At 39.0% G+C, this 23,638-nt stretch overlaps 1 long non-coding RNA gene across 2 annotated transcripts; it reads left to right on the top strand.

The window, feature by feature from the left end:
* The first annotated feature begins 1,504 nt into the window (after nucleotides 1-1,504).
* Nucleotides 1,505-23,371, top strand: LOC144316964 (uncharacterized). Of its 2 annotated transcripts, XR_013382793.1 has the most exons (5): nucleotides 1,505-4,273; nucleotides 5,149-5,237; nucleotides 12,176-12,327; nucleotides 14,326-14,421; nucleotides 22,614-23,371. It is a non-coding gene; the product is annotated as an uncharacterized LOC144316964 (long non-coding RNA). The 2 variants fall into 2 exon arrangements; XR_013382794.1 differs by lacking the exon at nucleotides 12,176-12,327 and having other exon boundaries at nucleotides 1,507-4,273.
* The last annotated feature ends 267 nt before the right edge of the window (nucleotides 23,372-23,638 follow it).

The raw sequence follows: 23,638 nt of genomic DNA, 5'->3' as shown, positions 1-23,638 counted from the left end.
GTGATCCGGGGGTCCCGGGATCGAGTCCTGCATTGGGGTCCCCGCAGGGAGCCTGCTTCTCCTTCTGCCTGTGTCTCTGCCTCTCTTTCTGTGTCTCTCACGATTAAATAAATGAAATCTTTAAAAAAAAAAAAACTAATTATATGCCTGTCACATGACTCAGCCATTCCACTGGTAGGTATTTAACTAAGAGGAGTGACAGCATGTGTCCATACAGACTTGTATACAAATATATATATATATATTTATATTTATATATGTGTGTGTATATATATATATACATACACATAGCAGTTTTGTTTCAAAGCATCAAAAACTGGACAGGAACTCAAATGTTTGGACGTAGGTGAATGGATGAAGAAATTGTAATATATCCATATAATAGCATACTACTCAGCAATAAAAAAGGGAACTTTATAACATGATTGAATCTCAAAACAATTATGCTATGAGGAAGAATCAAGACAAAAACATGTTACCTATTATATTATTCTAATTCTAGAAACTGCAAACTAATCTCTAGTGACAGAGAATAGAAGTGGTTGCTTCAGGACAGGGAGGTACATAGTAAGGAAGAAGGGAGGAATTGAAAGGAAACACAAGGTAACTTTGAGGGGAAACGGAAATTTTAATTATCGTGATTTTGTTGATGGTTTATTTGTCTATACATATTTGAAAACTTATCAAATTGTATTTTGTGTGCAATTGATCGATTGTATGCCAACTATATCTCAATAAAGCTGTCTTAAAAAGTGAAAACTAAGAGTTTGAGAGGATTCTACAGTCTCTTTCAGCAGAGAGCAGGACTGCCATATACCTCTGTAAATTTATAAATATAAAGTGGGGGTGAAGTGTGGGGACAGAGGGCTACAGTACAGAATACTTTCAAAGTCTTTTAGAGTAGGTCAATCTGAGTAGGTCAATGAAACAAAGAAGGACCTAAGTGGATATCAAAGGCCCCAATTATTTTACTAAAATCCTGCCTTTGCTTTGACTGACATGCCTTTGAGTGAATGTCTGAGAACATTCTGCTTGTTATTGGATAATGAAAAGCACACTACGAATTTGTATTTGAGGAAGACTGTTTGCTGGCTAGTGATGAAGTTAACCATTGGATCTCTGAGGACCATTTTAAAGATTATTTTTGATTTGATTTCTTCAAGTTTGATAAATAATGAAAAGGAGCTTAGAAGTTTTTAGCAACTCTTCCTCTTCATAGGATTGCATTTTATCCTACTCAGCACTTTTTGTAGGACTCTTTAATGTCTCACCACCAACTGAGCCAGATGGTGTCTTAAAGCTTTGGTTGGGATAATTGGATCATTTGTTACTCTCAAACTCAATGTTTAGGAGCCTTTCTGAAAGAATTGCCCCTGAACATATTAGCTTGTTTTAAAGCATCATCAGCAGAAAACTGAGCTCTACTTTTATTTTTTAATTTTTAATTTTTTTCTAGCCAATTTCAGAGAGAAATAGATCTGTTTCTTTCCCGTGTTATTTCTCCTATCCCTCTAGATTGCTCTCTCAGAAGTGGCATGAATTTGTTTCGACTTTTGTCACGTGAGACCTCCAACAGGTGCTCATGGCAAAGGTAATATGGAACATGGCCTTGGAAAATACCAGAAGTCAGCGTGGCTTCAGTAGCAGTGATACTGTATTCTTTTGACTCTGCATTTGAGAGTTTCCCTAATGGGATCCCATACAGAAACATAACGCAGAATTCAGGATCATGGTGTGGGAAGTCGGGAGCAATGGACAGTATTCACACAGGCTACAGGACTGATAAATATGACAGTGAAGCAATCTTGGTTACTTGGCCCATTTATCTCCAGAGATTTCGCTCCCTGCTAATCTTGTAAAAAAGTAATTAATTTTCATCAGAGCAGAGAATGAAAGTTGAGTCATTGACTATCAGTTGAAGTCAATTTCACAACGTTTAGCCTTGCAGAGTGGATTCTGAAAGTCCTTAGTAAACATCTCAGCTCCCAATGAAAGAACCTTTTCATTCCCAGTTCACATCCTGAAGCAATGGCAAACAGCTTGCGCAAAGACCTTGAAACCAGTACCTTCAGGTGAAATGTTGGAAGAAGAAGAAACCCCTTGATGCACCAAGTCAACTTTATAAAGATTGCTAGTATGTTAAGAGACTCTTGTCACCGTTTCACTTTCTCAAAAATAATTGTGCTCTTGCCACCCCGGAAGACTTGAAGACGCATAATCCAGGCAAGGAGCTTACTACCACTGTGTTTTGCACAGGTTCCGGCTCAGAGACCTGTCCTCAAAGCCGTGTTTTGAGCGTAGGTGGCTGAGCGTAATTGGCCCTTTACCTTTTCAGGTCAGAAGCATAATGGATCATGAGAGTATATTGTGAACAGAGTAAAAGAGAGGGGGAAGAAGCCTAAAGAAAGGACCAAAATCTGGCCTCTGGGGACAATGACAATACAATGAGGCTTCGTCCCTCGAAGACTGGGCATGGCACCTTGTCACTCTGTAGAGTTGAGCCAGTGCCATTATAACAAGACATTTTCTTCCGCTAATGTTTCCTTCCATATGTCAGATGCTAGAAAATAACTGACATGTGGACTTTACAACACAGAAGACACTGTTTTCACATATACTTGCCCTGAACCTTGCAACTAGTGTGAGGCAGGGGCCATTGCCATCCTGGACATGTTTGCACAGGAGAGATTGGTCAAGGCTGTTCTGTTGTTAAGTCAGGGCACATGGCTGGAGAGTGGAAGAGCATACACCCGAGTCTGTGTCCTCTGATGCCAATCCCAGATATTCTGTCAGTTGTTTGCTTTCACATTCTATCGCCCTGGAGGAATAGGTTCACCTTTAGAACTGATGACAGCAACCACATGCCAAGTAGCAAGTGTTAGCATGATGGTCAAGCGAGAAGATTCCGGGATCAAAGTGCTGGAGGCCCAATCCAAGTCCCACCACTCACGGCTGTGTGATCTGGGGCGGTATTCTTAACCTCTTTGTTAATAGTGTTATCTATTTCATAGGGTTGCAGTGCGAGTCTATGGGTTTCCAAGCATAAAGCACTCAGAATCCCGGTTGGCACCTTTTAGAGGCTGCATATTAGCGCTCTCCATAGCAGCAAACGCCATTGTTACCATAATTGATACTTATTATTATAGTAAGGGAAAGCATTTATTACATTTCTTCCATCTCTGTGGGAATAAAAATTAGGTCCGAATGACATGCTTTTATGTTGATTTGAATCCTGCCAGGAGTACATTAGGCATTGGAGAGCTGCAATGGCCTAATAAATTCTTGTTTCCATTCCCAGCCAATATTTTAAGAACCAGGAAATGAGTGTTCATTTCCTAGGATGTCTTATTTACATCTCTCAACCCCATATCTAGGGATGATTGGACTCATTCACACTATTTCGAGTTCTATACTCCTGGTAGGAGATGTGATTACTTCGTTCTACTGGTAATTCTTTCTGTATTTATCTTCTGCGCTTCTCAGGGTTCGGTTCTTGGGTGTCTTTTCTTTAGCTACACCTACCTCCTTGTAGTTCTCATGTAGTCACATGACTTTCAAAGCCAACGCTATGTTAATAATCCCAAATTTATATCCAGGCCAGATTTTTCTTCTGAACTCCAGACGTGTATGTCCACCTGCCTGCTCCACATCACCTCTTGGAAGTCCAACGGATGTCTTGAACTACGCGTAAACAAAACCACTCCCAATCGTCCCTTCAAAACCTTGTACAGCTTCTCCCATTTTAGATGGTAACATGTCCATTCTTCCGATTGTTCAGGCCTCAGATTCTGGAGTCACTCATGACTCCCCTCTTTCATACATACATCCAGTGTATTAAGAAATCCTATTGACTCTCCTCGGAATCTGTCTGGAATCTGACTACTTCGCAGCATCTCCATTACCACCACTCTGGGCTGCATCAGCATCGTCTAAGGTGGCTTATTGCAATACCCTGCTAATCGGTCTCTATGACTCGACCCTTATTTCCTGTAGCTTATTTTCCATAGAGCAAGTGGAATGATGTTTTAAGGTATGTCGTATCATGTCACTCTTCTACCCCAAACCTTGAAATGCCTTAGCAATTCTATGTGATCTGACCACCTATCACTCCTCCCATCTTCTTTCCCACTCTTCTCCTTGTTCGTCTCTGTGTTTCCTTACAGTTCCTTAGCTGCCCCAGGTGTCCCCATGCTTCCTGGACCTTCGCTGTCCCGGTTCTGCAGCATGATGCACTCCTGCCCTGGGTGACTGCTCGGCTGACTCTCTCACTTCTGTGAGTAAAGGTGCCTCCCCTTCCCCCAAAGCCTAACCCTGACTCCCCTATTCAGTCCTGCCCAGCTCCCATGCCGCCTTCCAGTCCTCTGGATTTCCCTTAACCTGTTCCATGTTTTCTTTTTCTCATGGCACTCTTCCTAACCACACTCTGAGATCCACAATCTCTGACCCAAATCTTTGGGATCCTAGATGCATTTCAGAATTTAGCCATTTTCAGAGTTTAGTAGAGAATGCAATGCATATACCATATATTACATCTTATCCTTAGCAAAGTTCTGTAATCAAATACGTGAATATTTCCGAAGCCAAACCTAGAAATATGTGTATTAGCTAAAATAAAGAGGAGTTCAGTTCAGACCAGTTTCACTGACACATTCAGGATAAAATTCCAATTTTTAAACCTTTACAGACTTTGTTTTGCTATTAAAGAGTTGTGGAGCTGAATAGAGTGGTTAGGTTCATCCCTGCACTGGAGGGCAAACTCCGTGAGGCCGGAGTTCATGGTCTTCGATTTGCCCCTCTACCCAGGCACTGCTCTCAGTGTGTGTCGCTTAAATAAATGAATTGTCCCATGAAACTCTTCCTTTTCTTCTTTCCAGATTTAACTAGCTAATCGTCGCCTGTTGGACATGTCCTATGTGTATGTTTTTTCCATGTGGACCTTTCCTTTTACTGATCCTTCAGTTCTTCCCTTGTCCTCTTCTTTATTCAAGTAGTCCATCTTTCACAATTTAGATGTAATCTCGCCTCCAGGAGAGCACCCCCGGCTCCGCAGTTTGCGATGCCCTGTCCTTATCAACTGCTATAGCAATTTCTAAAAACTAATACATCATTTGCATCTAATTCTCACGCATCTCCTTTCTTTCATTAAAGATTTACAGATGAATTATCGTCACCCCATCCAAATTACAGGCTCTTTGGGAATAAAGGCTATGTTACCATCACCATGAACAGGGCACCAGGTAAAAGTTCTGATTTTACAGCAGCTGGCTCACCATTGGATAAGCTCTTACATTTTTCCCTTTTTGTATAAGTTATTGTACTAGATGCTGGGACGATAATGGCTTATTCGGTTCTACTGGGTGGGGGTGGGGGGAGAAGAAGAAGAAAATAGGTGCTTGTAATTGAATTGATGGCTGCACTTGAGTGGGTTGAGCTCCAACCTCGGAGGCCCAGGGATTTCCCCAAGACAATGGTGGCCCAGACAGAAAAAATAGGAAACGCCCGAAGGAGGAGGGCAGGAAGGGAAGGCCTGTCCCAAGCAGAAGTGGCTGCAGGGGTCAAGCCCCGGAAGTGACGGTGAGAGGGGGCACATCTTTATATAAGGCACACCTGCGTTTCGGTGTGATCGGGGCACAGGTTGCCGGGGAGCTGGGATCGTGCCCCCAAAGATAAGACGGGTCTTGGAGGAAGGCAATGGCCAGATCCTAAACTATGTTCTACATCTTGTGAAGGGATTTAGGCTGATTAAGACAGGTGCGATGAATTATTTCGGATTTTAAGCCAGGGTCTACAGTGTGCTCAGATTCACATTTTTGAAAGAGGACTCTAGAGGACTCCGTGAGGAGTGGATGGGGAGGGCAAGGCTGGAAACAGGGGACAGGGTTTGTAATTTTTTTCCGGTATTTCTGGCGATGCCTTCTCGAAGGGTCTGCGCATGGAGGCGCCTGCTGTTCATCTCCCGTGGGATGACCAATGAACCCTAATGATTCTGCTGAGGGGCACTAGAGTAACATATTTATTGATCGAAAAGTCTCAGCTTTCATTTTATGATCTTTGGGAAATGGGTTTCCTCCGAGCAAAAGAAAACAAAGTGCATCTGTGAGCTGTCTGAGGGGCAGGTACGGTTCTGCAAAACAGGATGTGGTGTTGGCTGAGCCGTCCCTCTGGGGGCAGAGATGGGACTCGAGAGGGCAGGGGGGACAGATCGGAGAGGTGGGGGCAAGACTGACGGGGACACACGGCGGGTGAGCTCCGGGACAGTGAAGAACGAGGCGCCCCCCACCTCCATCCTGATGACAGCAGCCTTCACGGGCCCTTCAGGAAAGGAATCTGCTAAACAGATGCCCTCAGCATGTCACTTGCGGACAAAGCGTCCTTTGCTCAAACCCCTCTCAGAAAGGCTGAGAATGGATAAGTCTGGTGAGAGGCATAATTTGTCAGACTAATTTATTATAGTCCGAGGAGGTCCCTGAGTAACACAGGCCTCCAGGGAGCGGAAGGCTGTCGTCCAGGGGTGGTCGTGACTCTCCTCCCACGGGCTGGGGCCTCCGCGTGCTTGTTTGTGTTTGGTTTTGTTACAGGGAAGAGCCTAAGCTTGTTCCCAGTTCTCTGGTTCTGTTAATAATAGTCCATTTTATGTTCATCTTGAAAAATGAGAAAATGGGAGCCCCTGTGTGGGAACAAGGGCTTGTCAAACAGGACTTACCGGGGAAAATTGAAGCCAGGGGTTGAAGCTCCCAACAAAACAGGAACTGGATCGGCCTGCTGGCTTCTGCTCCCTCCCTGCAGGATCCAGGGGCACGACAAGCCAACGGGGGCTCCCGAGGCCCTGGCTGACGCCTCCCCGAGCTGGGAGAAATGTTTACTGCCTTCAGGAGACCCCGTCATGCCACTTGGCAATCACTAAGTCAGGAAATTATCACCGTTCTGATAGAAACGATCATTTTTTTTCAAGGGAAGGGGTTAAATTCCTCTTGATAATACAGTGGGTATCAGGTGGCACATATCCGAAAGAATTTGTATATTTTTCTTCCCTTGGTCCCCTCCCAATTGTGTCTGTCAAACTGCTACAAAGGAAACCAAACAAAACAAAAGGAGAAAAGAAAATAAGAAAGCGAGAAAGAAGGGGCGAGGGATACGGGAGCTGAGCCTTGCGCAGGAGCCCCGGGAGGGAGGCCTGTTCTCGGGGCTGAGGCTGGTCACATGGCACCACGAGCCCCCTGCCAGCCCTCAGTCCCTTTCGTTGGCCTCAGTTTCCCCACACTCATCTCATGATCCCCACGGCAGCATGTCGGGATTTCCAAAAAAAAAAAAAAAAAAAAAAAAATGCCCTACTAAATGTATTGCAGAAGAATTTAACAGCTTCCCAAACTGCCAAAAACTCTAAATCAAAACTACGCGCTATCAGGACCCGAGACCTGGTGACAAGGATCATTGGGCATCTCTGCGGCATGGAGGAAAGAGGTCGGGGCTCCCGATCTGCTACTTATTTGTATAATTTCAGAAAAAAACTGCCCCACTCTCCCAGTTTCTCACTCTCGCAGATGGGAAGCTTGGGCCCGATGATCTCTGTTCTTTCTCAGACCTAAAATTCTGTATGTGAAAGGGACACATCTAAATTCAGGCAGCCGACATCTCTATTGCCAGGCCCTGGGGCTCTTGGGCTCCTGGGATATATGATCCGGATTTTGGCGAGGTTCACTTCACACTACCTGTGGTTCCCGCGTGTAGAGTGAGTGGGGTTCCTGAGGTGCAGGACTATAGTCAACACAAGGGCTCTGCAGTGAGATGTGAGTAGATGCAAACTGATATACGTAGAGGCACATGGATGGGAAATTGTACCCACTTACTGGGCCTGTGCTGTTGACCCACTAGAGGGAACTCAGCATACTGGTTCGAAGAGGCTGGTTTGTACGTGTTTGCACAAACGTGTACCAATTTACTCTTTAATCTGCCGCAGGCTCTCCCCATGTTGACTTGTACTGGCCACACTCCTACCCACACACGCGCTCAGCACAGCAACTCCTTGAACTCAGCCCTAGATGGCCACGTGTCTGCCCGGATGAGTCAGCGGGAGAAGGTTCTCGTAGGGTCCTCCTGCTTCCAAGGGCGGTTGCTGCTCACACAGGCTGGAAGGACATTCTCCCGTGGAGTCTGAGAGCTTTGCCCTTCCGTCCCCGACGGGGAGTAGATGTGTGAGGAGCAGATGCCCTCGCTAGTACCTGCCTGGCACAGCCACTGTCTACATACAGCGTGGTGTCTACACCACAGCAAACTCTTGATACTGACCCTTAATTCGACCCCTCCACTCTTAGGAGGTTCTGACTCTCATGAAGTGACATGGGGCATTTTCTCTGAAAATTCACTTCTGGGAAACTGCTTAATACTCCATGTTACTTGTCTTTAAAAAGTCCATTTCAGATACTATACCAGGCCTTTGGACTTTCCACATTCCTCAGCCAGATGTTCAACAGCAAATATTTTCTCAGCTGGGAAAAAGAAGAAAAAAAAACAGTGAAACTTGTCAGCAGTGGTGGGAATTATCAGTATCAATGAACACTTATTTTTTTGCTTTTGCATGGGAGACTGGCAGAAATATTTGAAATATGAATCTGGGTTCTATCCCTAATATACCTTAATAAATTCCAGCTCTGGAGTAGCAAACGAAAACTGATACCGGAGACTGCAGAGTGTACAAAAATATGGAACATATTCAGAAGTTATTACTATTCATTTTACTTCCAATCATAGGTTCACTCAACCTCTATATGATAAATGAACCTTCAGGGTATGTTTGCATTGACATTTATGAGTTTCAAGAATAAATGACCTGACTTTTTTGGAGGGGCGTTCCCCGGAGGGCTTAAAGGTAACTGAAATATCTTTGGCCCAGAATATTTCTTAAGTAGCTTTGAAGCCAGAGAATTTAATTGAATTTGAAAACCCACTTAGGAATAAAAATCTGAAGGCACTTTGGGCATTGCATTAGGGGGCTAAGCCAAATATTTCAAAAATATTTAACTTCAAATGAAATTTTCATTCTTTTGACTACTTAATTAAATATGATTTTTCCCCCCCGAATTTCCCTGAGAAGGAAAGAACTCTTTGAATGCGTGGTATTAAAAAGAATTCTAAATAAATTGGAACACAAGAGGCCTTTGGTTTGGGGCAACTTTGAAAAGTATCAGCTTTTTATCAAGGAAGGAATTATATTACTTTCTTTGATCTGCTCCTTCCCTCATTTGCCTTGAAGCTATTAGGGCCCTCTTTTTGGTCTCTTCCAGCTTGGATGGTCACTTACTTTCCAGTGAGTGTGACTTGGAAAGGGATGACAATGAACTGCTACTTTGTCCCAAGGTCCTCAGATTCTGAAGGGTTCTCAAGTAAGATTTAGGAAACCAGCGTACTTCTGACTCAGAATATCTTGGCACTGAGACTTGGGTTTTTTTTTTTTGTTGTTGTTGTTTTTTATTATTGACTCAGAATTTCTCCAAACCCGGTTCATCTTACGAAAAAAAGCTCACCTTTGGTGACATGATAAGTTATCTCATAATTAACAAAATGAAACTAAGCTTTTATCTTAGAATCACTCTTAAGATACTACAATCAAAACTGACATACCAGGCCACCATGGCTCACTATTCATTTTTCTCAAATGATCCCTTTGTTTGAAATTTTGGGATTTTAATTTTGAGAGCGTGACATTGGAGTGTACACTGATAGATTACTTGAAAAGTTGAATATTCGAATTTAAACCTTGGGAATTTGGGGGTCCTAGTTAAAAAGCAGTCTCATCCTAGAAAACGATATCGCCATGGGCTTCTTTTTGGCGGATGATAAAATCCTTCAAGAATCTTCTTTTTAGTTTAATGCACATCACATTCTAAATATGAAGTTTGGAAACAAATATGCTGGACTTGAGTCACTAGGATTGATGGTGCTCAAGTTCTAAGGTGTAGGGAGATGGAGTCCAGCAAGTTCCTTGCCCGGTCGAATCATTCTTACAGTAAAAAATGAGTGCAGAAAACTACTTTCTACTTCTACCAATATCTCTCACCTAGTGGAAAAGATTGCTCTCGTTTTTATTTTATATTTCTTTCCCAAGACCCATACATCTTATATAATTTAAGTAGAAAAATCAAAAGGCTTACTTGTTTAGAAAGAGATTGGCAAAATATTTAGGACTCTCCCATTATTAGGTGACCCATTCCTTAAGTTACACCAGTGTCTGTAACTTGATTGAAAAGATGCCTTTCAGCCAAAATCAAAGCACCTAAAATCAGTAAAGTTGGATCAGAACATACTTATACAACACTTTGATACTATAGTTGGACTGGAAGAAAGCCAAACAATTCACATACAAACAATTGGACATTCATTTGGTGTTCACATAAACCTGATGTAATAATGCCTTATTAGAGAGTCACTTTCCACTTCCTCTGAACCCTTTTCCAAACACCTTTCAACTTCAGAACTGGTCCAATGCAAGGAGCCAAAAGTACTGAGTGTCCTGCCAGAAAAATCTCTTTGCATTTCTGTAACTGGAAACCAATAGGCTTAAAACAAAGAATCCTTCTAAGGGAAATTGTGACGGGCTTACCACCCAAATATTGGACCAAATAAATAAAACTCAGATAACATTTTGAATGAGGATTATTTTGCCTATCAACAGTTATGAACATTCCAATTTACTCAAGGTGATGGAAAACTGATCAAGTAGATCTAAAAATACATTACATACGTAGAACATGGGCGAATGTAGTATATACCTGTAATAGGATGAAACATATGCAATATAAAATAGAGCTATCCACGATTGTTAAATTTCAGACAAACACACTTTCGCCTAATATTAACTGGTCCCAAACTATAACTGTACCAAGTTGGCCAATTACCAGTATCACTCAAGTAGCATACAGGTCGTTCCTTCCTGTTGACTTCCTTCTTCGGTGTTTCTGATTCATTAGGGTTGGAGAAGGTCCTCAGAAACTGTTGTTTTTTTGTTTTGTTTTGTTTTTTTTTTTTTTTTTTTTTGTTTTTTGTTTTTTGTTTTTTTAAATCTCTTGGTGTTTCTGAAGAGGAACTAAATTTCCCATCTCCCCACTTAGGCCACCCTGGCGCCTTAGCTCTGTCGGAAATGGAGTAAATAAGATGAACACTCTGACTTATGTATCAAATAGTAGGATGGGCTGTTTTAACACTAATCCTTAGGATCTGCAATTACATTTGTAGGTGTTTCTACTACAGAAAAAGCAAAACCCCAAAGAGTTGTAGTTACAGTAAATGGGAAACCCATTCCTGGAGCTTTTGTGAACAGCCTCAATCTTAAACGTAGCTGGAAATTTTTTCTTAGAGAAATCAAGTTCAGACACGAATTGAAAGCTGTTCCTCAACTAGGGAATAGTAAGAAGAGGTCAGAGTCCAGGTTGTTTAAGAGGGCATGAAATCCAAGTATTCCAGGCGATAAGGTACTGAAAGCTAGAATTTTAACTTATTATCTTTTATTTCCTTTTGAAATTCTGTTTTCTTTTTTTAAAAAATATTTTATTTATTTATTTATTTATTTGAGAGAGAGAGAGTGAGAGAGAGAGCACAAGTGGGTGGAGGGGGAAGAGCAGAGGGAGAACCGGACTCCCTGCTGAGCGAGGGAACCCAGTGCTGGTGGTTCCCAGGTCCTGGATCATGACCTGAGCGAAAGGCAGCCACTAAGCTGCTGGTCTGGGCCATCCAGGCATCCCTTGGGATTCCTTTTTCTTATTACAAAAGTAAATTTTGGAAAATAGAAAAATTGTTTTAAAACTGGAAAATATTTAAAAAGTTAAAAAGAAAGTGTCACTATATTCACAGTCATTTAACATTTTGTGGTAGTTTCCTTCTGTTTTTTAAGTTAATTAATTAATTTTTAAAGATTTTGCTTATTTATTCATGAGAGAAAGAGAGAGGCAGAGACACAGGCAGAGGGAGAAGCAGGCTCCCTGCAGGGAGCCCGATGTGGGACTCGATCCCAGGACCCTGGCGTCACGCCCTGAGCTGAAGGCAGAGGCTCAACCACTGAGCCCCCCAGGGGTCCCACTTCTGTTTTAAAATATGCATATCTAAAAAAAAATTGCACATCTATATCTCAATGTTGAAACACATACAGATGTTCACAAAATTTTAAGCCCAGTACTTGTGTAAGCCACTCTAGATGCCGCCATTGCTAAGATGTTGTCTTCAGTGGAGCAACGACCCAGTTAAACGATACAGCAGCTACCACGTGTGAGTTGCCTGTAGTGGGCACCACGTGCTTGACGCATGTTGGAGCTGTCACTCTTCAAAATAGGGAGGGAGGTAGGTACTTTGTTATTTCCCATTTAATTGCCGGAGAAAGGCGGTGCACAGGGTCTGCGTGAGTTTGCTACCACTTTGCAGCAGCAGCAGGATCCTGGGCCTGCCCTTACCAGCTCCCAGGGCCCCCTGGGGGGGGGTGTGCACAGGAGGAGGGAATGGCCTACGACTCCCCGAAACTCTCCTCTGCTCCTGCATCTCTATTTTAACATAAACATTTAAGTGGCAGAAAATTAACTGGGTGGCCTTGAGGTTCTTCGAGGCGTGCCGTCGTACGACCAAAGCAGCTTAGGAACCCTTGACCTCGATGTTTCTATCCGCCCGAGTTTTTGTCTCAGATTTTAGTTTTTCAACACCAACAGTGCAGCAAGAGGCTTTCACAACTAACGGAAGACTTATTTCAGGCGGATTTCATTTTCCTTTTCTCAGTCAAATAGCCCTGAGGTTTCCCCTGCAGACCAGAAAAGCGACTCTAAAGCAGCGCCGGCAAAATTCTTCGAGGCCAATTTCTAAGGCCTTGCGAACAATCCAAGAAAATATCCCAATTTTCTCTCAGATTAATTCAACAGTGGGATACCTAGTTCCAATAAACAGTCCGTTTTAATTTAGGCCATGAATTAAGGCAAGAGGAATGTCAGACCCTCCAACAGGGCCTGCTATTTTCGGACGCGGACGGCCTCCTAAGCCTTTGTGCTGGTCGTGCTAAGGAACAAAGCTCTTTTCCTGGGAAATCAGCCATCTTAATTGCTCAAGCTTCCGCTGAAGGATATCTGAAGTGACCAGACCCCAGAGGGACAGAGCCCTAATGAAGGATGTTTATTGCTATTCTTGTGTCCTCATTGTTCAGGGACACACAGAAGCATCTCTACTTTTTAGTATCCTTGTAGTCACTATCAGATTATTTTTTTTCTGGAAACCCTGACCCTATTACTATGAAGTCCCATGCACACCGTTAAATGATTTGTGAGCTGTCCAGTTAGCTTCATTTTTTTACCTCTCTCCCGTGATTGCATGTTCATTCTACAACAACAAACTTCTCAGAGGTCAAAGAAAGCATCCTCTCAAGGAGGTCAAATTCCCTTTACTTCACATTCCATTTAATGAAACGGGATAGGAAACCACTGTTTCTGAGCCATTGTTCCCAGCGCTTGGTGATGGGGCAGCCCAGCACGCTTGAGTGATGGAAATCCCTAGGCCGACGTCTGCTGTTAGATGATTTCAGACACACAAAGGAAATCCACTTGTTCAGGGCTGCTGTAGAGGCAGCTGGCCTGCAGAGTTAAACAGCAGCATAAAGATCACGCTTACCCAACTTCTGAAAAAATAAAATAAAATAAAATAAAATAAAATAAAATAAAAGGCAGAGGGAAACATCTGCCCAGCATCTGTTGTAATCTCTCTTAGGAGCCTCAGACTCTTCCTAAAAATGTCATTTCATCAGGTGACACTGCTAAGACCAGTATCATAGGAGATAATGATAATGTGGGGAAGTGAAGTAATAACAAAGAGAACCTTGTCCCTTTCAAGGTAAAATCCTGCCTGTCTAAGAAGATACAGAGATCCAGTTTTGTTTTGGGGTACATATCAAGACATCTGGCTTAGTAGGCTCTTGATTCAGTCTCAGGTTTCTTCCAAATAGTTTATCTTACATCCTCAACACATAGTTTTTCCTATTTTTAAGACGTTGTATGGTTCTTCACACATAGTTGATATTCAATGGATGATTTTGGAAAGGCACATAATCTGTTAAATTTGCCAGATACTGTAGAAAAGCTTTCATCTTCTCTTAGATCTCTTTCCCTTTTTTTTTTTTTTTCCTTTTGTGGAAAAGTTCCAACAATCTGCAGTTTATATTGCATTTGAAAAAAAAAACAACTTTGATTTAGTTTTATGTATTTTATTATGGAATATTTCAAACATAAAAGAAGATAGAGAACAATATAATGGATACTCACAAGGAAGCTTTAAAAAAATCTTAAAGTTTTGTCATATTTGTTTTAGAGATATTTTAAAAAGAAGTGAAAGATACAGCGGAAGCCCCCATCCCTCCATGAATCTGCTGTCCTGCCCACCCATCTTCTTCAAAGTTACTCAGAGGTCGGTGTATATCATTCTCATGTATTGCTTATCAGTACATACTTACATTTTTTACTATCTAAGTTGCTTATATTTTATTATTTGGGTAATATATATTTTATGATGTACGTGTTTATGTATAAAATCATTGGCAACACAATGTACACATAATTTTCAAATTTTCTCTTTATACTCAATGCTATGGTTTTCAGATTTATCTATGCTTTCTTTTTTTTTTTTTTTTTTTAATTTTTATTTATTTATGATAGTCACAGAGAGAGAGAGAGGCACAGAGACACAGGCAGAGGGAGAAGCAGGCTCCATGCACCGGGAGCCCAATGTGGGATTCGATCCCAGGTCTCCAGGATCGCGCCCTGGGCCAAAGGCAGGCGCCAAACCGCTGCGCCACCCAGGGATCCCTATCTATGCTTTCTTATCTGGTTCAAGATCACTGCTCCAACTCTGGTAAAGATTTCTTTTTTAATTTTCAGTCTATGATGTACCATCTGTCTAATTAAAACACAATAAAATGTATTATTAGAGAAAATATGATAAAACAGATGTACTAAAGACAAGTCACAGTTTTTATTATTATATTTAACAGATAAAAATTACTCTGTCAAGCTGCTATAAAAGTTTTAAATAATCGCTTTCAATTTTAGTACGATCTTGACACAGATTGGTAACAGATGGTTTGCCAACTGATACTGGTCCATAGAATGTGCTTTGAGTGACATTGGTCTAAATCATCTGCTTTCCCTATATATATATATATATATATATATATATATATATATATATATATATATTGTCTGGAGTTGTACCATTTGTTTATCCATTACTCTTTTGGTAAGTAGTTGTTTCCAGTTTCTGCTGGAATTGCAAATGGTGTGGCAACGAACATCCTGACCTATCACGTCTCTTGGTTGCAGGAGGCATTGAGCCCCGAATGTAATTGTTTGGTCAAAAGACATGATCATCTTCTTCCTTAGAGGTCTTTATACATGTTTGCTTGCATTTTCCTAAAAGAAATAAAACCTAAAGGATGTCAAAAAAACTAAACTAAAACTAAAACTAAACCCTTCACACATCTTAAGCTGATAGTTAAAATCTTTTGACAGGACTTTAACTAGTTGCAAAGATATGGATGCTAGTAATTTGCAAATGCAGATGGTCCCTGACATATGACGGTTTGGCTTATAATTTTTTGACTTTACGATAGCGCAAAAGCACTGTCTATGCTTTCAGTAGAAACCATACTTAGAATTTAGGATTTTGATCTTTTCCTAGTGAGCGAAGTGCAGTAGATACTTTCTTATGATGCTGGGCAGCGGCAGCAAGCTGTAGCTCCCAGGCAGCCACGCAATCACCAGGTTATAGAACCAATGCACTTAAAATCGATCATTCTGTACCCATTCAATCTTTCTATTTTTCATTAAAAATAGCATTTTTAAAGTATTTAATAAATTACATGAGATATTCAAGTTATTATAAATTAGACTTTACGTTAGATAATCTTGCCCAACTGTAAGCTAAAAGGACATGTTTCAAGCACGTTTAAGGTAGATCAGTCTAAGCAGTCACGTTTGGTAGGTAGGTGCATTAAACGCATTTTGACTTAATGATATTTTCAACTTACAGTGGGTTTATTGGGACGTAACCCACATCGTAAGTCAAGGAAGATCTGTACTGGCATTTAATGGCAAAGTTCATACCGTATCCTTAAAATGTACTAATTGGAATATAAACATCAGCAATGTTGCCCTCTCCTACCTTTTTAAAAATACATGAGCACTTTCTTTAACAATTGGAAATTTTGCACTGTAATTTCTACCTTGCAAATTCATATTTCCATTTCATGTTTCTCAATTTGATGTTAATATCTTATATTGTTATATTTGAAAGTGTTTTATGGAAAAGTCTATCAAGTTTTCTTCAACAATAATATAAAGGTACATTGAAACAAAAATTTTAACTTTCTTGTGACACTAGGCTCTAAAATTGTTTTGTACTAGGTTAGCATTGCAGTTATTATTATTATAGAAGTGCTCAAGATCACAAAAATACGTTAAAAATTTGATAAAGGTAAAATTGTACTCGAAAGGTATTTCTAAATGAGATGGACTTTGTCAATCAGTTCACATAAGTGAAGATTACATGAAGTTGAATGAAATAAGTTTCAGTGTCAGCTTAATTCCCATTTATTCAAATAAATGTCTAGACTACTGTTTTGCTGTAACAGAATTATATATTTCTCTAAACTTCTTTTGTGTTTAAACCAAAATTAAGATAGCAATCGAGCACAATAATTATTAACAAGCTTTTTTTAAGTCAAAAAAATTTTTTTTAAATTTTTATTTATTTATGATAGTCACACAGAGAGAGAGAGAGAGAGAGAGGCAGAGACACGGGCAGAGGGAGAAGCAGGCTCCATGCAGGGAGCCCGACGTGGGATTCGATCCCGGGTCTCCAGGATCGCGCCCTGGGCCAAAGGCAGGAGCTAAACCACTGAGCCACCCAGGAATCCCTAAGTCAAAAATTTAATTAGGTTCTTTAGTTCTATTGAAAGTAAAGAATTAGAAGACGTTTCACTTTTTTTTGGTTAAATAATCTGATATATTAACAAACTGAATATCACATCGTTCTTTTAAAATATGTAAATGAGGAAGGGGTGCAAAAAATCTGGATTCTGTAATGTTAACTAAAAAAAAACTTAAATAATATGGGTATACTTATTGCAATTATGAAAAATTATATCTGTGCAACATTAAAGCAAGGAGAGACCATTGTATCTTTTTTTTTTTTTTTTTTTTTTTTTGAGACCATTGTATCTTGACATTAGTTGGGGTTTTATGGTGAAAAGGACTGGGATTTTTCTTTTTTGATGATTCTGCTTATATTTCCCCATAAAGTTGTTAATATGTAATTAAAAAATGTAAAAGGCCACATGGAACATTCCTTGAACAACTCTAGAAGAAAGGCACTCTGAAAATGAAAGCACAGTCATCAGCATATTATTAGATCGTAAACACACACAAGGATGGTCATTCACTTCTGATAGGTAGGCTCCAGTTGGAAGGTCAGGGTGACGAAGTCTGAGAATCCGCTTGCAGTGATCAGCACTGCGGCGCTTGCAAGGGTCAGCCTGCAATGAGGACTGTCACCTTTGGTTTTTTGGGGGCTGCAGGAGGAGTGGAATATGTGCTACCATCCATGTGGTTCATGAAGAGAAGTCATCTCTCTTTCAAAGGGATTGTTTCATCAAAGTTATCTATTTTCTCAGTTTCTGGAAAGTATGCCAAAAAGGCTTTTCCAAGACCTGCCAAACACTTTTTAATTATATTTATTAATTTTTTTCACTTAAAGCTAGCCTGCCTAATCCAATGACTCAGTAAAGATTGAGAAAAGTCACAATTCTTTACTTTCGGTAACCTTTGCAAATGTACCTGGTTTCGATGAAATCTTTCTACTGTATCACGCACTTTAAATAATCACGTTAATATCTTGGAAACTTCGGCATGAATCAAGACATAAGGGGATGAGAATGCTTACCAAGTTCTTCCCCGTTACAGACAGTGGCTGCATGCAGAGAGAACACACTTAATGGTGGATTGGCATTTGCCAACATACTGTTCACTTATCTTTAATATTCTAATTTTAGGGGTGCCTGGTGGCTCAGTCAGTTGGGCGTCTGCCTTGGGCTCTAGAGGTGATCCCAGGGTCCTGGGATCCAGCCCCACAGGGGCTCCCTGCTGAGTGGGTCATCTGCTTCTCCCACTCCCTCTACCACTCCCCCTGCTTGTGCTTTCTCTCTCAAGTAAATAAATAAAATATTAAAAAAAATATTCTAATTTTACATAGATTAGACAAAGTTTTGTCATGAGTATGTCTTCTGGATTAAATAAGACAAAATTGTATGTTAATACTTTTTGCAACTTCCTTTGCCTTTGCTTTTGTGAATATATATAAGGAAGGTAAAGTTCTGAAAATTAATTTATTAATATAATTTTTTGTAGTTTCAAGTTTTTAATTTAAATTCCAGTCAACATACAGTGCGATCCTAGACTCAAGTATAGAATTCAGTGTAGAATTTTTAAAATTTCTTCATGTCTTTGTGCCATTTAGAATGTCTGCACATCTCTCTAAATGTTTGTGTTCTGAAGATTGCTGTTTTATTCAACTAAACATGGTCAAGTTACTCTTAAAAGCATTTGTATCCCCTTACCATTGGTGTTTGGATGTTACCCATTTCTCCACATGCTTGCCCGCTCCTTCTATTGTCAGACTTTTCTTCATTTTTGCTAATTGAATGGATGTGAAATGGTGTCACATACTTATTTAAATGGTTTTTTAAAATAATCACTTGTGATGTTTATCATCATTTAATATATGTGATGGCTATTTATGTCCTCTTTTCTGTAAATCATCTGGCCATACACTTTTTCCACTTTTGGGTTTTTCTTTGCCTTGTTGATTTTTAGCAGGTCTTGATACATTCTAGTCTTTTGTCAGATTTAACTAAAATCGGCACTGCACGAATTTTTTTCTTTGATGTCATCATTTGCCTTGTTTATGTTATGCTTCACTGTAATAAGATTAGAAATTTTCAGTTTACCATCTTTCTTTCATAGGTTTTTGCTTGTTTTCTTTAGGAACCCCTTTTAACCCTGGGGTTATAAATGTATTCTTCCAAAATTTCTCCTAAAAATATTAACAACTTGTTTTTTAATTTCCAGTGTTTAATACATCTGGAAATTATCTTTTCATATTGTGTGAAAGGAAAATAATTTTTTTTCCTTTGGATACGTAACTGTCCTGGCACTATTTGTAGTATATCCTTTTTCTGTCAATTTGTAAAGCCATTTCACTGCATGTCAAATTCCTGTGTATATCTATTGCTGGGCTCTCTACTGTCTTGTTTAAATACTACACTATGCTTAATACCATTATTATATATTCCTTAGTTATTGAGGCATAACTTAAATACCATAAAATTCAAACTGCGCAGGTGTACATCTCAATAATTTTTAATAAGTTTATACAGCTGTGCAACCATCACCATAACCCCAGTTTTAGAACGTTTGCATCATCCCCAGAATGTTCCTTATGCCTGTTTGCAGCCAATCCCCAGTCCCTGGAAACCACAGATCTGCTTTCTGTCCCTCACAGATTTGCCGTTTGTAGAAATTTCATATAAACTAGTAGAAATTACATATAAAGCCCTACAATATATGGTCTTTTATGACTCTGCATATGCAATGTCTTTGAAGTTCATCTGTATTGCAGTGTGAAATCATGGTTCATAATTTTTAATACGACTTGTATTCTATTGTGGGGATATATCACATTTGTTTATCACTTCACGAATTGATAGATATTTAAATTTCTTTCGCCTTTTGGATATTCTGGATAATGCTGTTATAACATTCTTCCATGGGTCTTTGTGTGGACATAAGTTTTCATTTCCGTTGAGAGGATACCTAGGAATTAAATAGGGTTTTAAAATAAGTATACGGTTAACTTAAGAAAAAATAACCTGATACACTTTTTAAGTGATTATACCATTTTACATTCTAGTCAACTATGCATGAGAGTTCTAGTTGCTCCACATTCTGGTTAAAACTTCATTTTGATGGCTGTTTGGATTAGCAAGTCTAGTGGGTATCTAATGGTATTTCATTACGGTTTAGATTTACATATCTCTGCTGACTAATGCTATTAAACATCTTTTCACGTGCCTATTAGCTATTCATATGTCTTCTTCGGTGAAATTCTATTTAAATATTTTGCTCATATTTTAATATTGAATTGATGGCTTCTTAATACTGAATTATGACAGGTTTTTTAAAACCAGGTATATAACCTGCAAATGTTTTATTCCAGTCTTTGACTTATCTCTTCATTTTCTGAATGGTAACTTTAGAAGAACAAAAGATTTTTATTTTGATAAAATCCTATTTATCAAATTTTTTTCTTTTATGGGTTATGCAGTTGATGTCACATTGAAGAAACCTTTGCTTTGAGGGCACAAAGATTTATTTATCTTATATTCTCTTACAGAATTTTTATAGTTTGAGTATGTATGTATGTATTTATTTAATTATTTAAATTCTAGTTTGTTGACATAACAGTTCAGTATTGGTTTCAGGAGCAGAGTTCAGTGGTTCATCATTTACATATAATACCCAGTGTTCATCACATCAATGTCCATCACCCACCTATCCCATCCCCCATCCACATCCCTCCATCAACCCTCAGTTTGTTTTCCATAGTTTGCCAGTTTAACTTTTACACTTATGTCTATGACCCATGTTACATTAATCTTTGCAATGATGTGAGGTAAGAATTTGAGTTTGTTTTTAAATATTTTTCCTGTGGATATCTAATTGTTCCAGCATCATGTGTTGAAATGACTCATTTCCCCCACTGAATTGTCCTGGCACCTTTTTTGAAAATCAGCTGATTATTGCAGTTAGGGAGGAAGGTTAGAACAAACCATGTGATACCCAATTAGTGATGGAGACACTGTATCAGTATAAACATATTTACCTTAATATAGATACTGATGGGTGGATAGATCGATGTACCATCTATCTATCTATCATCTATCTATCTATCATCATCTATCTATCATCTATCTCATTTATATTACATTATACCATTTTAGCTGTATCTATGTATAATTATAGATATGTGTGTACATTGGTTAGTATATGCACACACGCACACATATATACTATATACACATATATGGCTCTGTCCTCTGAGAGGGTCTAGGAACAATGTCATCCTACAAGCAGCATGCAGATTGGCATCTAGATTTTGGTTTTTAATATCATTCTCCAGTGAAAGGAACAAGGGCTCCTTGGAGAAATGGCAGATTCCAGGGCTGGATCAGGGAAAATTTAAGATGGACCCAGAGATCTTGTGGGAAACTAAGAAAGTACTTAAAAGACAAAATGTTAGGAATGTGTCAAAGTGACACAGGAGACAATGTGAAAAGCTCCCAGCGGGCAAAGCTGGAAAGATTTAATGAACAAAATAAATAATGTAGTATCAGATTATAACCCAAGGTATAAAGTAAATGCTCATGAGTTCATACTGATATAAATAAATGACCAAATAAATAAATACAAGAGGAAGAGGAGACAAATATCCCATACTAAGGAATTATGAATGATTTATGTGGAAATAACATCCTCAAGGAGGTGCATAACTCCCTACCCCTTAAGTGAGGGTTGTGCATAGTGACTCCCTCCCAAACAGTATAGTAGTTGGAGAGGGACCAAGGAGTAACTTTACTCTAGAATAATCTGACAAGAATTACTACAACCAGGTGATCAAAGTCAAAATCCTCAGCAATGTCATGTTGATAACATATATCCTTGATATGATGTGATAAGAAAAACACTTTACCTTTGGGGTCTTTCTTCCCCAACAGGCATAACCACAGTCTAAACATGAGAAAAACATTAGAAAATCTCAATGTGAGGGATACTCTACAAAATACCCGACTAGCAATCCTCAAAACTGTCGAAATCATAAAAAAATTAGGGAAGTTTGACAAACAATCACAGTCTAGAGAAGCCTAGGGAAACAAGAGGACTAAATATAATGTGGTATCCTGGATGGGATCCTGGAAGGGAATTCAAATAAAGTATGGATTTTAGCTAATAACTTTGCACTAATAATACTGATTCACTAGTTGTGACAGGTGTGCCATGATAAAGTAAGATGTTAACAATACGGGGAACCGGCTGCAGAGTACACCGAAACTCTCTCTACTATTTCTGAATCTAAAACTACTCTAAAACAAACAAAAATTTCTAGGCTTTTGAGAAAAGTTAATATTACCAGGTAAATGTGCATAAATACTGTTGCCCAGAAAATGAAATAAAATAATTGACCATCAATGCAAGCATTTATTTGGGAACTTTCTACTCTTTCTTTTTAATTTCTTTTTTCCTTAAGATTTTATTTTTAAGTAATCTCTACACCCAGCATGGGGTTTGAACCCACAAACACAGAGATCAAGAGTTGCACGCTCCACCAACTGAGCCAGCCAGGTGCCCTGGGACCTTCTGTTCTGATCTTCTTTAACAAAAGTGCACTATCTTAATTGTTGTACTTTCATAGAAAGTTTCCAAGTTGGGTAGTGTAAGTCTTCCAACTCTGTCCTTCTTTACCAAAGTTTTTTTTTGTTGATGTTCTAGGTCCTTTGCATTGCCATTTATATTGGATCACCTTGCCCATTTTTTCCAAACAAACAAACAAACAAACAAACATAAAGACTACAGGAATTTTAATGGAGATTGGATTAAATATAAACATCGATTTGGGGAGAAGAGACATCTTAAAAAATTAAGTCGTATGATCTATGAATGCAGAATAGCTTTCCATTTTGTTAGAGATCTACTTTAATTTCTCTCAGCAATCTTTTATAGGTTGCTTTGTACAGGTTTTTCATGTCTTTTGTTAGATTATTTCTTAGTATTTCTTTTGGATGCTATTGTGAATAAAACTGGTTCCTTAATTTAAAATTTTGATTGTTGCTGTATTAAGAAAAATAATTGGCCTTCAAATTTTGATTTTGTACCCTATGACCTTTCAAACTTGTTTATTAATTATAGATTATTGTTTTGTTTTGCTTTGGCTTTTGCAGCTTCCTTAAGATTTTCTATACACAGAATCATGTTGTTTGCATATGATGAGCTTTATTTCTTTTTTCCAATATATGCTTTTAATTTATTTTTATGGCCTGATTATACTGTCTAGAATATCTAGCACAGGATTGAATAGAAGTCATGATAATAAATATTTTGGCCTTGTTCCTGATTTAAGTGTGAGATTACTTAAGCTTTTACTCTTAAGCATGATGTGAATTTTAGGTTTTTCTCAATGCCCTTTTTGAGCTAGAGGAAATTCTCTTCTATTCCAAGTTTATTGAAATATTTTTTTCAAAATAAATGGATACTGGATTTTTTAAAATGCTATTCTGATTCTATTGAAATGACTTTTGTCCTTTTTTCTATTGATACTGTGAATTACATATTTGAATACAAGCAACTTTGTATGACTTTGGTAAATCCCACTTGGATGTGGTATATAATTCTTTTGATATGTTGGTTACCTTTGCTAATATTTTGTTAAGGATTTTTGTATCTATATTTATTTAGGGCATTGGTTTACAGTTTTCTTTTCATTTGATATCTTTGATTTTGGTATCAGAGTAATATTG

The sequence above is a fragment of the Canis aureus genome, chromosome 7 (genome assembly GCF_053574225.1).
Source record: "Canis aureus isolate CA01 chromosome 7, VMU_Caureus_v.1.0, whole genome shotgun sequence".
Lineage (NCBI taxonomy): Eukaryota > Metazoa > Chordata > Mammalia > Carnivora > Canidae > Canis > Canis aureus.
Note: the sequence above shows the minus strand (reverse complement) of the source record. Positions and strands in the feature narration are given on the sequence as shown.